This window comes from Manis pentadactyla, chromosome 4 (assembly GCF_030020395.1).
Source record: "Manis pentadactyla isolate mManPen7 chromosome 4, mManPen7.hap1, whole genome shotgun sequence".
In the NCBI taxonomy this organism is placed as follows: domain Eukaryota; kingdom Metazoa; phylum Chordata; class Mammalia; order Pholidota; family Manidae; genus Manis; species Manis pentadactyla.
In genome coordinates this window covers 107,859,782-107,865,781 of record NC_080022.1, presented here as the reverse complement: position 1 = coordinate 107,865,781, position 6,000 = coordinate 107,859,782, and the positions used below count along the sequence as shown (strand labels likewise).

General features: G+C 44.2%; 1 protein-coding gene across 1 annotated transcript in view; it reads right to left on the bottom strand.

Moving 5' to 3' along the window:
• Positions 1–369: 369 nt before the first annotated feature.
• Positions 370–6,000, bottom strand: part of HAO2 (hydroxyacid oxidase 2) — a 262,966-nt gene continuing 257,335 nt past the window's right edge. Inside the window, exon 9 of the transcript XR_008997106.1 lies at positions 370–379. The gene's annotated coding sequence lies outside the window, so the exon portion shown is untranslated. The remainder of the gene's footprint in view (positions 380–6,000) is intronic.

The following is a 6,000-nucleotide window of genomic DNA, read 5'->3' as shown; positions in this document are numbered from 1 at the left end:
GATAACTCTGTCACCCCTTGGATTCATATCTCCAGGTTGAAACCAAACACCCAGGACCCACCTTCTCTGGACACCCAAGACCCATCAGTCACAATCCACAGTCCTTCGGATACAGCACAAGACGCTGTCTACTCTACCACGCCTCATCCCTCTGATCCCTTGAAACTCTGCATCTCCCGTTCACCCCCTTTGCCATCCATACCCGAATCATGACTTTTTCCTCCTTTACTGCTCTCTCCTTTTTTTTCCTCATTCCTATTGTCTTCCCCGCCACCCCAGCCTCCTTTGTATGGTGATTCAAAGTCAGACAGACTTACACACAGCATCAAACGAAAGTTACTACCCTCATTGCCACATCAGACTGCCCTCTGAAAGGCTGCTCCGAGCCTTTATACCTCCACTTTCCTCCCTCCACCGAAGTGTTCACTAGCAGCTACCTTTATTCTCCCTACCTCTGCTTCCTCTATGACCAAAAACAAGCCTATTGCAGGTGATGGTCAGACACCTACGGGGGATGTCCCTACAGGTCTTGCGCCATTCACTACATGGGTAACTCCCGGTACCCACAGTATTACTCCTCCAACTGTTTCATAAAATATCCCAACAGCTCATTCTCCTTATCAATCCCAGATCCCTGGAACTCTTGATGGGCCACTGGAGCCACAGCCTCAGTTTACTATGGGGGGTCCTCGACCCCCCACGGTACCCTTCATATCTCTTGAGAGTATGTTCCCTCTCATTCCCAGATCTCTCAAGTTGCATCAGACATCGGACATTCCAAAAAAGTCATTGTCCAAACTCTTGACGGCGCCTCTTCATCTTCTTACCCCCACTCCTACTCTTGGTTACAGCTCATTCAAGACACCACCATCTTTCTCGACCACACCCTCAACACCGCCAATTGTTTCTTGTGCGCATCACTACAGCGCCCATTGCTGGCCGCCGTGCCCCTTAATATTTCCAACTACTCCTTCCATGCAGAAGGACAACCCTTCCGTCCCCTGGCAGACATACCCCTATGGGAACCAGAATACACAGATAATCTCACCATCCACCACTGTGTAGGCCCAACCCCTCCCCCCTCCAGCGCACGTCACTATCTCTCTATCTATACCCCTACCTCCGGCTCTAAGACTTTTACACAACCAGGTCACTTCTTTTGGTGTAATGGCAGTCTTTTCAACTCACTGCCTCCCAACTCCAATATACCCTGCATTCTCGTCACCCTAATCCCACAGCTTACACTTTACAGCATGGCAGAATTTCTTGAGCTCCAACCTCCCTTGCCCTCGCACACAAAAAGGGCTGCTTTCCTCCCCATCATGGTTGGTATCTCTTTGACCACCTCAGCCATTGGGGCAGGGTTTTCGGGAGGAGCCTTGGGTCACTCTCTATGGGCAATTAGAGATCTCAATGCCAAACTTGAGGGAGCCCTGACATCCACTGCCGATTCCCTGGCCTCTCTCCAAAGACAGGTCACTTCACTAGCTAAGGTCACCCTTCAAAACCGGCGGGCCTTAGATCTGCTTACAGCCAAAAAGGGTGGCACCTGCGTCTTCCTTCGAGAAGAGTGCTGCTATTACATCAACGAACCCGGCACTGTAGAAACTGACATTACCAAACTCACCGACCTTGCCTCCAGCCTCCACTCTGCTTCCAATTCCAACCCATTCTCTTCAATACTAACAAACCCTTTCCTCACCTGGCTGTGGCCCATTGCAGGCCCTATAATAATCATTCTTCTCGCCTGTCTCTTCTTGCCTTGTATAGTAAAGTTTATCAAATCCCATGTCGGTAAAATCTCTAATCAAACTTTCAACCAGCTTTTACTCAGGAACTACCAGCTTTCAGCCACAGAAGATCCCTCACCCTCACGTAACCTCCTCACCACACGCTGAGATGGACCCCTCTCTCCCCTGGAAACTGTTCCTGGAAACAGCCCAGTAGAAGTAACACCACAATCACCCCATGCCCCTTCCTTTATAACCCAGCACCTTTCCCTAATAAAGCGGAATTCTCCGGTGAATTGCTGCTGTGTGTCGCTCCTTTCCTTTCAACAAGAAAGATAACTCATTTTCAACCAGTTATTTTTAAGATATGACACAGCGGGACACAACAGAGGAGAAACAAGTGACGAGCACTGTGGGTAGTGGGAATACAAGGATTTACAGAGCAAGGGGAAAATAAGGAAGGAGGGGAAGGAAAGGAAAGGAGGGAGGGAGGGAGTGGGGAAAGAAGAAATCTTGAAGCCGCCAAAATCCAAAGTGAAATGAAAAGAGAAATGAGAGAAAGCAAATGACCAAAAACCACACGTTATTGACTATTTTGAAACAATGCAGAATGACGTGAGAAATGAGTTTTCCCCTTTTCCCAGTCCCACCTTATTCTTTAGGGCTAATTACAGAGAAATGTGACTTGCATGCTCTTTCCAGGCACATGAAAACATACACACATACGTACTTCTGTAGCTTATTTCTTTTACAACGATGGGGTCATGGTCTATATAGAATATTGTAATTTGCAGTCAATATTATATGATGAAATCCTAATATAAAAATAAAAGCAAATCAAACCTCCACTCTCACAGGTCTCTGTGAATTTGACAGAACTTATAAAGCTCATAGGGGAAGTGTAGAACAGTTTACATAATAGTAAAAATATCATAATTTGATATTAGACAAACCGTTTTTAAAAGCCCCTTGGGCACACCACTATGCTTCATCTCTCCTCTCCTTTTCCTCACATCTCTTTTCTGCTCCCCTCCACCAAATTTCATGTATATTGCTCAAAAGCAGAACTATTTAGGTATGTGTTTTATGCTGTCATCCTGATAATCAATATTCTTAGGGTCTATTTTCCACCCCAATTAGCTTTTCAAGGTAATGTCTTGGAAGACAACTCCCCCGCCACGTGAATTCAAGTGCCTGTTACAACAATCTGTGAAATGTGTGTAAGTTGTTCAGATAGTAAGCCCAATCAAGTCAGTAGAAATCTTTAAAAGAAAATATTAAAAATGGAAGCTAATATATATTGTGTGTATAACAAGTTTGGTCCAGAAAACACAATTTGAGCATCACCAAAGTGCCAGACATGGAAATAGAGATGAAAAGTTCCATCCCTGTTTTGGAGAAGTGGCCCTGTTCAGGTCAACAGGTCAAATAATTCCATATAACTAGGCTGGTTGAGGGCAGGGCTCATGGAGGAGGTGATGCCTGGGTTGAAAGTATTGACGGATGGAGAAGAGAGCTAGCTTCTCCGTTTACATCTCTGCTGCATAACCTCCCTGTGCCTGTTGAGCAAACCAGCTGATGCTGTCTAGTCGGGAGAGCCTTCCACAAATAGAGATAGGAGATTACCCAGGAAATGCGCGATCACTCTACGCCACCTGGCCTCCACAGCACAGCGGAGTGAAGGGACATAAACTCTATTGTCTTCAAGTCGAGTATCTTCAGAGCGGCTGTAAAAGTTACTGTTAACACCTCCTCAGTGACTCACTTCCCTTCTCCCTCTGATCGGATTTGTTCTGGCGTCACGGGATGTCTCAGGGTTTGCTTGCAGCCATGCTCACGATGGTCAATGTCTCAGCAAATATGAAAGGACAAAGTCCAAGACTGTAATAATTTGTCCCCTGGGGGGTGAGGAGGAACTCTTCAATCACTTTCTAAAATAATGAGCAGTTTATGCTATTTTCTTAGGATTTAGAGTTGGAAAACATAGCACTTCCTCACTACATACTTTCCCAATCTTAAAACTTTCCCAAATCCCTCCACCAGACTTCATTTTACACACTCTCTTACAGTACTTTTTTCTTTGATCTCTTTCTCACAATGACCGTTCCACTCTGTGCTCCCCACGCCTCTGCCTCCACAGAGCTGAGGTTCTTTTTTCATGCTGATATAATAGTATTGAAACGTTTGGATATCAAAAAATAATTGATGCTTTCAAAAACCTTCCAACAGGCATCAAGAGCAAAGTAGAAACTGCTAGTTAGTTACAATGGGTACTGAGTTGCTGTCATACCAAAGCTGGATACAATTTATCCTTGGCTTCACACTTATTTCTTTATTGTACTACATTCTTTTCTTCAGAGATCATTTTATTTTTGCCAAAGGATATGCTTGAGCAGTAATTTCAGTAAGAGTCTCCAGACAATAACCTAAGTTCTTATAATTTTAACATGTCTTTACTGCATACACCCCGCTAAGGATTGGTTGTCTAGGTGTGGGGATTTTTGGTAAAGGGAAAACTTTTGCCCCTTACACTTTAAAGATAATCTGATGTTGCCCGACTTTATTTTTATTTCTCCGGTATGGTGTCATTCTGATCATTGTTGTTTTGGCATGATTGTTGCTGGTTTGTGGTTTTAGGGTCCTCTCTTTCTAAATTTCATGTGTGTCTGCATGTAGAAAATTTTCAAATAGTTCTACTTGGTATTTAGTGGACTTCTCAATTCAGATATTTCTCCAGTCCCCTATGTATCTATGTCCCAGACTTTGATGTGGGTTCTATCATGGCCCACCTTTGCAACTAACTAATGGGAGACTCAGTGAAAGGCCTCTTAAAGTCCTTTGAGCATCTCCTTCTCTTGTCAAATCTACTTCTCTTTCCTCTCTCATCTCAAGATTTAAAATCTTCATATGGTGGCGTGGAGGGAGCCGAGTGAGGATTGGGGCTGGGGGATCTACCTAAACATGTATTTTGTCAAAACTTTTCTCTTACATCTGGACCAGTGCTTTTGAATGGAGAAGGCTTGGAGTTAATATCTTTGTTCCCTGTAGTGCCATGAAGCAATGGTGATTCCCATCCCACTGCCTAGGGAGAAGGGTTTAACAGGTAATGTAAAAGATAAAATTCAGCTGGTAATATCCTACTGCATTCAGTTAGGAACTTTGGCTCAGAGAGATTCAGGAGTTTGCCCAGTGTTACTCAGTGCATGGGTAACATTCAGGACCTGAACCAACATCTGTGGGAAGCCTGGTGTGGTGCTCTTTCTCCAGAGCATCATGGAAACGGTAGAAGTTCTGTGAAATATACTTCGTAAAGCATGGGAACATTATTTTCTCCTGTCGTATCATGAATTTATATACCACCTGGGAAAATCCAATGTCAGAGTTTGAGTAGCATCATAGGAAAATCACTGGGCTAGGAGTAAGGAAGCTGGCTTCTGATATCAGCATAGCTCCCCTAACTGGCTGTTTATTGAACCAGTTGTGGTGCTTCTCTGGGCCTCTGCTTCCTCAATATTAAAGCAAGAGAGTGGGACTTCATAAGCACCATCATCCTTATAGTCTTAATATTGTAGTCCACTGAGGTTCTAAACTAGTTGAGGTGGAATGATCTCTGACACCTACGGCATAGTTTAATCTGTTGCTATCTGCACTGGAAAAGAAAGTCTTTTCTCCTTTTCAAATGACTTTTAAAAAGACTGTGATTTCAGCAAGGACTAGATTTGGACTCAGCAGGCAACATCCGGCTCCACCACTGCGCAACATTGTGGACCCAGGCAGGCTTCCAAATCTGTCTCAGCTTTGGGTTTCTTGGCTATGAAATGGCGGTGCATGTCTATATCGCTCCCAGGGATTCTGTTAGGATCTCATTTGAGACTTAGATGAAAACGCCTTATTGTAAAATATTATATCAGTGTAAGCTACTTTGAGATAATTGCCCTGTGTTAGGACAAGATTCCCGTGCCTCGTTGCTCAAGAACAAGGAGGAGAGGCTCAAAGAGATATTTGAGGGACCGGGTACATGCTGGGGGGGATGAGGTTAGGGCTTTAGAGGGGAAAGTGCCCGTACTCCTCAAGCACCCTGCATGGCGTATAACCTACGTCCATTCCCGATGGCAAATCCTTTCTGCAAGGATAGAAACTTGATGATTCTCTGGATTTGAAGTGGGGCATCTTTGTGGAAAGGAAGGAGAAAGAAAGGAAATCAACAATACTAAGGGATAAAAAGAGCCAAAAAAAAAAAAATAAATGAGAGAGGAAGAAAGGTTTGTAA